This window comes from Bombus flavifrons, unplaced genomic scaffold, assembly GCF_040668555.2.
Source record: "Bombus flavifrons isolate JBK064 unplaced genomic scaffold, iyBomFlav1_principal scaffold0219, whole genome shotgun sequence".
NCBI lineage: Eukaryota > Metazoa > Arthropoda > Insecta > Hymenoptera > Apidae > Bombus > Bombus flavifrons.
In genome coordinates this window covers 42,528-55,114 of record NW_027184963.1, presented here as the reverse complement: position 1 = coordinate 55,114, position 12,587 = coordinate 42,528, and the positions used below count along the sequence as shown (strand labels likewise).

The 12,587-nt window shown below is 39.9% G+C and overlaps 1 pseudogene; it reads left to right on the top strand.

The window, feature by feature from the left end:
- Nucleotides 1-3,599: 3,599 nt before the first annotated feature.
- On the top strand, nucleotides 3,600-4,621 carry LOC138189547 (smad nuclear-interacting protein 1 pseudogene; annotated as a pseudogene).
- The last annotated feature ends 7,966 nt before the right edge of the window (nucleotides 4,622-12,587 follow it).

Here is a 12,587-nt window from a genome sequence, read left to right as displayed (position 1 = left end):
AATTCTTTTCCCTCTCCTTTATACACTCCTTTACTAATTCCTTCTTCGATTCTAAGGCTTTCTCCTCATACCTTACTGCTCTTTTCAGCGCCTTTTCTCTTATTTCCTCTATCTTGCACTCCTCTCTCAGAATGTAATTTGGCGTTGTTGTGGCTAAGCCTAGAATCCATCTCACGTATCTCCCTTTTATCCTGTCCAGTCTCTCCTCTACGTTCCATCCCCACACCTCCGCTCCAAACAGCGCTACACTCTCTACCAGTGCTCCAAACATCCTCATTCTCCTCTTGTAGCCCCTTTTAAATATCCTTTCTCCTACGCTCCATGTCTTCTTTATCGCAATTGGTGCCCTCTTTTTTCTGTCTTGAATATGCTTCTCGTCACTCCCATTTTCTGCAGTATGTACCCTAAATACCTTATTTCGTCCACTTCTTCTAGTTCTTGCTCACCCCATCTCCATTTCCTTTGTCTCCTATTGTTCCTTTTCTTTTCAAACACTACTACTTTTGTCTTTTCCGTGCTCAATTAAAGTTCCACTTCCATTAGGAATGTTTTAAATCTCTTCATCATTTCCTTTAACTCCTCTTGTCTGTCCGCTATCAATACAATGTCAACTGCATATGATAGTGAGCATACCTTTCTGTCTGCTACCACTATACCTCCTACTTGACCTTTCCTTATTTCCTCTTCCAGCCCTGCCACATAGACGTTGAATAGTGTCGGGCTCAGCGTCCACCCTTGACTCACTCCACTCACTGTCCAAAACTCTTTTGTGTTATGGTTCCTGATCCTCACTACGTTCTTTGTCTCCTCGTATATCTTCTCTATCCTTATGGTTAACTTCTCGTTAACCTCCATTCTCTTCATTATCTCCCCCAGCTTCTTCCTGTCGACCCTATCAAACGCTGTCTTTAAATCCGCGAAGCATGCATATAGCTTCCCTCTTTCTCCGTTCAATTGTTTGTCTATTATATGGTTCAATACGTACACTGCGTCTATTACTCCTCTTCCTTTCCTAAGCCCAAATTGGCCCTCTCCCAGCTTGTCTTCGATCTCCACCTTCAGCAGCTCGTCCAGAATTCCTGCATAAATCTTATATGCCGTGACCATTAACGTGACCCCTCTGTAGCTCTTCACTGCTCCCTTGTCTCCCCTCTTGTAAATCGGACATATTACGCCTTTTCTCCAGTCTTCAGGCATCCCACTCCGTTCCATACTTTCCTTCACATCTCCCATAACGCCTCCCCCACTTCCTTTGGCACATACTTCCATACCTCGTTTTCCAAACAATCTCGCCCTGTTGCTTTTTTCTCTTTCAAGTTCCTTGTTTGGAATATCACCTCTTCCTTCTCTATGTTGTCTTCTCTCTCCTCCTTTGATTCCTCCTCCGCTCTCCGCCCTTCTGTTTTTCTGTCCTCTTTACTCTCTGTCCCCTCTAACATTTCCATAAAATAACTTTTCTACTCCTCTTCCATTATTTCTTCGTCTATAACCTCTCTTCTGCTTCTATATTTATTTATGTATATCCATGTTTCTTGCTCTGTTTTGATCGTGTTGATTTTCTCCATTTTTTCCTCTTCCTGCTTCTCCTTTCTTTGTTTACACCACTGTTTAAACGGCTTCTTCTCCTCTATGAATTCTTCTCTGCCGCATTTCCATTTCCTAAATTTTGTCATTTTCCTTCTTATCTCCCTTTACCTCTCTTTCCACTCCTTGTCGTACCATACCTTTTCTACTATGCTCCATTTCCTTATCCTTACTCTCTTCTTTGGTATTGCCTCGTTTATCTTCTTCTTGATTTCTGTCCACATTTCCTCTACTGTTCCACCCCTGCTTGCCCAGTTTTTTCACTCCTCTAAATATCTTCCCACACTTTCTTTTGTCCATTCCCTTCTTTCCTTCTCTTCTTCTTTTCTTTCCTCATCTCTTTGCAACTCTGGTCCCCCTAATCCTATTTCTAACGGCATGTCGTCTGACTCTACTCTTTTTCCTACCTTTATGTCTGTTATTTCTTCGATCGCTTCCTGATTGCCAATCACGTAGTTTATTACCGATTTTCCCCTCTCCCCCACATAGGTCCACTCATATCCTTCTTTGTCTGGACCATTAATTATCGTCCAGCCTCTTTCATCCAGCAAACTTAATAGCGTCCTACCTTCCGTATTTATTGTCTTGTCTTTTGATCTCCTGCTTTTTGCTTTTCCTAGTCCCTCGTTTATCAGCCCTCGCTCCTCTCCCGTTCTTGCATTCCAATCTCCTCCTATGATCGTCACTTCCTTTTCCCTTCCCTCTACATTTTCCTCTATTTCATTCCATGTCCTTTTCGTGTCGCAATTATAAACCACCACTATTCTATAGGTCCTCTCCTTGTACCTTATTTTTCTTTCTACTATGTCATCAGTTATTTCCTTATACTCTATTTCCTTCAGATTTTTGTTTACGCCTGTTATTATACCACCATTTGCCCTTCCCTTTTTCCCTTCTCTCCTTGCTGCAGTGCATTTCCAGTCGTATTCCTTGGGTAGTCTATGTTTTACCCTTTCCCATTTGCTTTCCTCTGTCCATGTTTCCGTGCGGCCGATTACGTCAAATGTCCTCAAATATTCCCATACCTCTTTCTCCTTGTTCATTATCCCTGCTACGTTCCAGAAGCAGTACCCCTTTATGTACCCCGCCCCCCGTATCTATCTCATTATCTCATCCTCTCGACCCTCGCCTTCTTTCTTCTTCTAGATTCTCCTCGCTTTCATTCCACCTATACCATTTGTCTTCTGTTTTCAGCTTCTTATAACCTATTGTATTACCTTATATAGTGTAACCTTGTAACGTATTGTATTACGTTTTATAGTATAACGTTATTTAGTATAACGTTATAACGTATTACATTATATACTGTTACGCTATGACGTATTACGTTATATAGTATAACGTTATAACGTAACACGTGATATGGTATAACGTTATATGGTGTAACGTTATAGCATATTACGTTATATAATATAAATAATTTATGTATACATTTACTGCCTCCTGGCATCCTTTGGCGCATCAGGAGCTGGGATTTCAGAGCGTCCGACCCGAGTTTCGTCCCGTTTGACAGCGAACCCATAGGCACCTGGACCAATCGTGATTCCCATAAACTCCCTGTTTTTAAAATGGGTATAAAACCATCATTAAAAAAATTACGCGTGTAACAGCTGTTATTTTTTGTTATTACTGATTTTGTTCGACTCACATGCTTCTGTTTATGTCTCGGACACGTTCTATCCTGTCTGGGAGTCCCGGATGTGCAGTTCCGAAACAGGTGGTGGGGAGAGCATGATGGCCGAAACTCAACGGCTGGTGGGGAGAAGCGGCATTATATTATGGCTAGTCTTTAACAGACCTTCGTACCGTGAAGGTGCTGTGTTTCAGTCTCCACAAGTACAAGTGCTAAATAACACTAATGCTCGATCGAGGTTCGGTTAATCTATTAAACAAATCCGCAACATACTAGGACAGTCATTGACAGACCATCGTACCGTTCGGGTGAAGCGTTTCAGTCTCAACAAGCGCAAGTAAAGTGCTAAATAACACTAACACTCGATTGAGGATAGGTTAAACTATTAAACCTCCACCACGTTGAGCGTTGTCATTCGAGGTACGCGATAACGTCCGATTGGTTTGATTTGTCCGGTTGCTATTTAATCGAATTCGCAACAAGATCCCTACAATGAGTAGAAATAACTACAAAGAAGTACGAGTAAAGAGAGAACGTTCGCCAGAATGGAGTAAACCTATTGTTAGTGCGAAACGCAAGCCAAAACAGGAAAAAGAAAAACCAAATTTCGAATTGTCTGGAAAACTAACAGAAGATACAAACACTGTAAATGGTGTGGTTATTAAATATTCCGAACCTGCAGATGCGAGAAAACCTAAACGAAGATGGAGCTTATATCCGTTCAAGGAAGAGAAAGCATTGCCTATCTTGTATGTTCATAGACACTCAGCTTATTTAATGGGTAGAGATCGCAAAATTGCGGATATTCCCTTGGATCACCCTTCAGGCTCCAAGCAGCATGCGGTTCTACAATATCGTTTAGTACCTTTTCAAAAAGAAGGTGGAGGCGAAGGGAAAAGAATTTGCCCTTATCTTATAGACCTAGAGTCTGCAAATGGCACATTTGTAAATAATGTAAAATTAGAACCGAGAAGATATCACGAATTATTAGAACGGGATGTAATCCGTTTTGGATACAGCACCAGAGAATATGTTGTATTACACGAACATAGTCAAGATGATTCGTCGGATGATTAACTATTACAAGTACAACTGCTGCTCGTTCTACTGCGTATGTACTATTGTATTTTATAAATCATAATATTTCTCAAACATTTTACCTTTTTCAGTAGTTTATTCATTTATATGTTTTATTTCAGGATATTAGTTGGAAGAAGGTTCGAGAAAGAAGTTATGACACATAATCACATAGCTATATAGGTATCGTCTACCACTATAGCTAAGGCTAATTTGTGATTATCCTTAAATTGTACAGTGTAAGATATTAACTGGACTCATGTACATAATATTTTTTACATTTTATATAACTAGAAATGTAACTTAATTCTAATAAGTCACTTTTGACGGAAATATATATATTTATATATAATAACAATTTGTTTACTTTATTTACCCAGACCTGTTAAATAATAAATTTGATATTGTATATGCAATTTTATTACAGTATTTGCACATTAGTATAGACAAGTATATATAAAATATAAAAAATTCATACAATACAATTATTTTCTTAGTAATATATTCCCTATTACGATGTTGAAGATATTTACAGAATCTGGTTTACTTTTACTTCAAAGTTATAAAGTTTGTAGGGGAAGGAACTAATAAAGAAATAGTCTTTGACTTTTGCTTCCTTGCCGTGCTCCCTCCCTGTCGTTCCTCCCCCTCTTCTGCTACTCTTCTCTTCACTATTATCGCTTTCAATTCTGCAAGTCCTTCTCCAGTCTCATTTAGTGTTTCTACCATGTTCCTTGCTCCTCCTGTTATCTCACATTCCTCTAATATGTGTCTCAAGTTCCCCTCTCCTTTCTTGCATAATCTGCATCCTCTTTCTCCCTCCTCTTTCCAGTGTTCCCTTGCCCTGGTTTCGTTACCACATCTAAATCTTGCTACCATACTTCTGGCCTTCCATTTCATCTTTCCTTCTAGATACTTTGGTAGCCCTTCTTTTGCTATGTTTCTGAAATATCTGTTGTACTTAGCTTCCCTTATCCTTTTCTCCCTCTCCTCTGTTTCTCTCTTCCCACTTTCTTCTATGATTTGGTTAGCTGTCTTCCTTTCTTGTCTATCTCATTCCTCCACTTGTGTCCTCCCCTCTCTCGCCTCCTCTAACCTCATCTTTCTTTTCCTTGCTCTTGTCCCTTCATGACCCTTTCCCCAATTCTTTTCCCTCTCCTTTATACACTCCTTTACTAATTCCTTCTTCGATTCTAAGGCTTTCTCCTCATACCTTACTGCTCTTTTCAGCGCCTTTTCTCTTATTTCCTCTATCTTGCACTCCTCTCTCAGAATGTAATTTGGCGTTGTTGTGGCTAAGCCTAGAATCCATCTCACGTATCTCCCTTTTATCCTGTCCAGTCTCTCCTCTACGTTCCATCCCCACACCTCCGCTCCAAACAGCGCTACACTCTCTACCAGTGCTCCAAACATCCTCATTCTCCTCTTGTAGCCCCTTTTAAATATCCTTTCTCCTACGCTCCATGTCTTCTTTATCGCAATTGGTGCCCTCTTTTTTCTGTCTTGAATATGCTTCTCGTCACTCCCATTTTTCTGCAGTATGTACCCTAAATACCTTATTTCGTCCACTTCTTCTAGTTCTTGCTCACCCCATCTCCATTTCCTTTGTCTCCTATTGTTCCTTTTCTTTTCAAACACTACTACTTTTGTCTTTTCCGTGCTCAATTAAAGTTCCACTTCCATTAGGAATGTTTTAAATCTCTTCATCATTTCCTTTAACTCCTCTTGTCTGTCCGCTATCAATACAATGTCAACTGCATATGATAGTGAGCATACCTTTCTGTCTGCTACCACTATACCTCCTACTTGACCTTTCCTTATTTCCTCTTCCAGCCCTGCCACATAGACGTTGAATAGTGTCGGGCTCAGCGTCCACCCTTGACTCACTCCACTCACTGTCCAAAACTCTTTTGTGTTATGGTTCCTGATCCTCACTACGTTCTTTGTCTCCTCGTATATCTTCTCTATCCTTATGGTTAACTTCTCGTTAACCTCCATTCTCTTCATTATCTCCCCCAGCTTCTTCCTGTCGACCCTATCAAACGCTGTCTTTAAATCCGCGAAGCATGCATATAGCTTCCCTCTTTCTCCGTTCAATTGTTTGTCTATTATATGGTTCAATACGTACACTGCGTCTATTACTCCTCTTCCTTTCCTAAGCCCAAATTGGCCCTCTCCCAGCTTGTCTTCGATCTCCACCTTCAGCAGCTCGTCCAGAATTCCTGCATAAATCTTATATGCCGTGACCATTAACGTGACCCCTCTGTAGCTCTTCACTGCTCCCTTGTCTCCCCTCTTGTAAATCGGACATATTACGCCTTTTCTCCAGTCTTCAGGCATCCCCACTCCGTTCCATACTTTCCTTCACATCTCCCATAACGCCTCCCCCACTTCCTTTGGCACATACTTCCATACCTCGTTTTCCAAACAATCTCGCCCTGTTGCTTTTTTCTCTTTCAAGTTCCTTGTTTGGAATATCACCTCTTCCTTCTCTATGTTGTCTTCTCTCTCCTCCTTTGATTCCTCCTCCGCTCTCCGCCCTTCTGTTTTTCTGTCCTCTTTACTCTCTGTCCCCTCTAACATTTCCATAAAATAACTTTTCTACTCCTCTTCCATTATTTCTTCGTCTATAACCTCTCTTCTGCTTCTATATTTATTTATGTATATCCATGTTTCTTGCTCTGTTTTGATCGTGTTGATTTTCTCCATTTTTTCCTCTTCCTGCTTCTCCTTTCTTTGTTTACACCACTGTTTAAACGGCTTCTTCTCCTCTATGAATTCTTCTCTGCCGCATTTCCATTTCCTAAATTTTGTCATTTTCCTTCTTATCTCCCTTTACCTCTCTTTCCACTCCTTGTCGTACCATACCTTTTCTACTATGCTCCATTTCCTTATCCTTACTCTCTTCTTTGGTATTGCCTCGTTTATCTTCTTCTTGATTTCTGTCCACATTTCCTCTACTGTTCCACCCCTGCTTGCCCAGTTTTTTCACTCCTCTAAATATCTTCCCACACTTTCTTTTGTCCATTCCCTTCTTTCCTTCTCTTCTTCTTTTCTTTCCTCATCTCTTTGCAACTCTGGTCCCCCTAATCCTATTTCTAACGGCATGTCGTCTGACTCTACTCTTTTTCCTACCTTTATGTCTGTTATTTCTTCGATCGCTTCCTGATTGCCAATCACGTAGTTTATTACCGATTTTCCCCTCTCCCCCACATAGGTCCACTCATATCCTTCTTTGTCTGGATCATTAATTATCGTCCAGCCTCTTTCATCCAGCAAACTTAATAGCGTCCTACCTTCCGTATTTATTGTCTTGTCTTTTGATCTCCTGCTTTTTGCTTTTCCTAGTCCCTCGTTTATCAGCCCTCGCTCCCCTCCCGTTCTTGCATTCCAATCTCCTCCTATTATCGTCACTTCCTTTTCCCTTCCCAAGAATTGGCCGTAACTCGATTCCTGTTTCGCCGTTCGAAACCTACACGAGTCGCGGTCGATGGCGCCGACAGATGATGCCAGTGATCCAGTAGTAATTCAGCCGTGGATCCAGCACATAGGCCAGCAACTTGACACACTCCAACTGAACAAGTGGAACCCGGGGAGGGTCCGCTGAACAGGATTACGAAGGCAAGAGGCCCCAACTGAATAGTGGGGTCCACTCACAGGGAGGGACCGCTGAACAGGATTACCAAGGCACGAGGCCCCAACTGAACAGTGGGGTCCACTCACGGGGAGGGACCGCTGAACAGGATTACGAAGGCAATACCTCAACTGAACAGTGGGGTCCACTCCCGCGGGGCCGAACAGGATTACGGAGGACGTGAAATTGCTGGTCCCTGACCGAGTACCGAAGTACCAATCGGACAGGACTGCAGATCCACGACTGAATCCCCAACAGATTAGCAAGCATCACCGGCACGACGACAACTCCCGTGATCCGATGCAAACGTTGAGCAATCACCAAGACAGAGCTGTCCTTGGGCGACTTACGAATCCGAAGAGTTGTCTAGAGCACATTGACCCGCACGCACCCGAAATACACGCGAGCGAGTACGCCACGCGACAGTTTGAAAGAACTGAGTGATCGCGAACCGATATATCGTGGGAACAATTTTTCCAGTATGGTAAGCGAGGGGATCAAGAGAGACGAGATCTTTATTTGTCGTTCCAAGATAGATAAGTATCTTTGTACAGAATGAGCTTACAATGTACATAACATAGGTATCTATCTTATGATTAATTAAAGCTAATACGCTCGCATCCCACGGTGTCCTGCGATGTCCCACGATGTCCCACGTTGCCCCCGCGGGGGGGTATTAGTCCAGTTTAGATCACCAAAACTATTTTGGGTGATCAAGACCAGACTATATTCAAGTAGTTTTTAGCTTGATATCGTTTTCGAATAATAATACTAATATTCGAAATAGTACTTGGTGTATTATTATTTGGAAAACGATACCAATTACCGGGACCCACCACGAGGAGGTAACTACGCTCGGGTCCCATTTACATATGAGTTTTTACGCATTGGAAGCAGAGATGTAAAATTATTTTATAATAAAGCGACATTGTAGCGGCGGCATTGTTTTGTCCGGAGTTTATTTGTTTTTAAATTACTTGTAATCTAACGGTTTTGGTACTCCGAGGCAAAACAACAACACTATTTGAAATGTCCTATGACTCATGTGCAGCTACAGATAAGATGTCGTTGCCTTCGGTTAAACTACACTTGCTTCCTTGATTCCATGAATATGGTGTTGTTTCCTTGGTTTTCAGCAGACATGGAAAATTACATCTTAAAATTACACTCTGCGTTACCACTGCTTTTATACAAAATAGTGAAATGATAAATTAAGTACTGCATTTAAAATTAAAAAATAATGCTATATAGAAATAAAATAGCAATCCAGGGACCTGAAAGATTTCGTTAATAAAATAATACAATATAAATCATTAATTCACTCACATTGATGGTACTGATTTAAATCAATGAATGTAGAGTTGCTTCCTATTAATGGTACAACTGTTATAAATCAAGAGCACAATTACTTTGAATTAATGGGAGAATATGGTTATAAATTATTGGTATAGTTGTTAAAAATTAATGGAGGAATTGTTTTAGATTAATGGCTTAAATATTATAAATTAATAGCTTAGATGATACAAATTAATAGTTTAAATATTGTAAATTAGTGGCTTAGATGTTTTAAATTAATAGCTTAAATGTTATAATTTAATGGCTTAGATGATATAAATTAATAGTTTAAATGTTATAAATTATTGGCAAAATGTATAAAATAACAGTTCAAAAGTTAGAAATTAATGGCTTAAGTGTTATAAATTAATAGCTTAAATGTTATAAATTAATGGCTTAAATGTATAAAATAACACATTAAATGCTGTAAATTAATGGTTTAAATGTTATAAATTAACAGTTTAAATGTTATAAATTAATAGCTTGAATGTTATAATTTAATGGCTTAGATGATATAAATTAATAGTTTAAATGTTATAAATTAATGGCTAAATGTATAAAATAACAGTTCAAAAGTTAGAAATTAATGGCTTAAATGTTATAAATTAATAGCATAAATGTTATAAATTAATAGTTTAGACGTTATAAATTAATTCCTTAAATGTTATAAATTAATGGCTTGAATGTTATAAATTAATAGCTGAAGTGTTGTAAATTAATGGTTTAGAAGTTATAAATTACTAGTTACAATGTTGTTGTTTGATATTTTTTCTTACTTACCTGATATTTATGTTCTTCTTCGATGTTCACTCTCCGGAATTTCAGGCACAAAAGAGCTCGCGCGCGACCTCCGTGTTCCTTATATAACATAACAAGGCGTCGGTTTGTTAATCAAACGGTAACGATTTTTTGACATAGCAGGAGACGGTTTTTCCATTGTAACAAAATCAAATTGAACGATTTCTTAATTTTTATCGTAAATTGGCATCTTTTACGATTTAATACGATATCCATTTTTATCATTTTAATAGTTTCTACAAACTAAGACTATATTCACACCTACATGATACTAGTTTTCGACTATCGATTAGTTTGGACAAAAAGGGAAAAGAGCCTAAGTGCAGTCGATGACGTTACTGTGAAATAAGTTAAGCTATTAAATAATCAGACAGATAAAATTCATATTAAGCGTTATATTATATTATCGATATTCGTTCATTTACTCGTGCTAATTAAAAAATAAAACGTTCTTTTTTCTTGAGTAACACCTACATCACTGTTTGCGATATTTAAGATTCTTATTTAATGCTTATTTAGAAGTCAGGTACCTTTTTAATTCTTCACAAGTTAAGCGATTAAATTTACTCGTTATAGTTGTAACATAAAATGGCTTTATTTCTTCAATACCGCCTGCATCGCTGTACGTGATACAGTTATTAATTATGTAGCAAATAATATGATCTAATTGGTTGTATTCGCGGTTACGTATTTCTTCGTTAAATCTATCGATGTATTGGGCTATTAGCGCGAGACTTACTGATTCCTCGAGGAATGGTTTGATTCTTATAAATTAATGTTTTAAATGTGCCAATTATTGTTTCAATTGTTATAAATTAATAGTTTAATCGTTGTTAATTATTTGCTTAAATGTTATAAATTAATAGCTTAAGTGTTATAAATTAATAGTTTGAGTGTTAGGAATTAATGGTATAAATGTAAAAATTAATAGCTTAAATGTTATGAATTTGTGACTTATTGTTGTAAATTCATGACGTAAATATTGTAAATTAATGGCTTAAATGTTATAAATTAATAGTGCAGTCCAGTGTAGATCATCCAAGATGATCTTAGGGGCTTTTGTTGATCCAAACTGGACTGTTGCGTAGTTCTTGGCTTGGTATCGTTTTCCAAAGATTAATCGACTGATTAATTTTTGGAAAACGATGCCAATTACCAGGTCTCACCACGAGGAGGTGACTACGCACGAGACCCGCCCATGGGTTATTTAACACTACACATCGATCTCGACATTCAACCTATTGGCAGAATGTCCAGTTTTGACACTACTTGACCATGGGCCTGCGTAAAGAAATAGTTGTTTCGTAGTCTAACTGCGAAACACATATCTCCAACGCAGCGCTAACATGAATCTTTACAAACGTAGAACAAGGCATACGTAACGCATCATCTATATCCCACACAACGATTACATCGATCAGTACAAATAAACAATAATTCACATCCCTACTGGCAACATTCGGTATCAAAGACACATTTATCTAACTTGGAGCGAAAAGAAGAAGATGAAGCTACTGACACTGTCCCGAAACGGACGAGATCGCGATCTCTCGAAAGAACTAACAAACCTACGCGACGTACCCCCGTACACGAGATAACCCCGAGGTTCAACGGAAAGCCCAAGAATTGGCCGTAACTCGATTCCTGTTTCGCCGTTCGAAACTTACACGGGTCGCGGTCGATGGCGCCGACAGATGATGCCAGTGATCCACTAGTAATTCAGCCGTGGATCCAGCACATAGGCCAGCAACTTGACACACTCCAACTGAACAAGTGGAACCCGGGGAGGGACCGCTGAACAGGATTACGAAGGCAAGAGGCCCCAACTGAACAGTGGGGTCCACTCACAGGGAGGGACCGCTGAACAGGATTACAGAGGCACGAGGCCCCAACTGAACAGTGGGGTCCACTCACGGGGAGGGACCGCTGAACAGGATTACGAAGGCAATACCTCAACTGAACAGTGGGGTCCACTCCCGCGGGGCCGAACAGGATTACGGAGGACGTGAAATTGCTGGTCTCTGATCGAGTACCCAAGTACCAATCGGACAGGACTGCAGATCCACGAGTGAATCCCCAACAGATTAGCAAGCATCACCGGCACGACGACAACTCCCGTGATCCGATGCAAACGTTGAGCAGTCACCAAGACAGAGCTGTCCTTGGGCGACTTACGAATCCGAAGAGTTGTCTAGAGCACATTGACCCGCACGCACCCGAAATACACGCGAGCGAGTACGCCACGCGACAGTTTGAAAGAACTGACTGATCGCGAACCGATATATCGTGGGAACAATTTTTCCAGTATGGTAAGCGAGGGGATCAAGAGAGACGAGATCTTTATTTGTCGTTCCAAGATAGATAAGTATCTTTGTACAGAATGAGCTTACAATGTACATAACATAGGTATCTATCTTATGATTAATTAAAGCTAATACGTTCGCATCCCACGGTGTCCTGCGATGTCCCACGATGTCCCACGTTGCCCCCGCGGGGGGGTATTAGTCCAGTTTAGATCACCAAAAC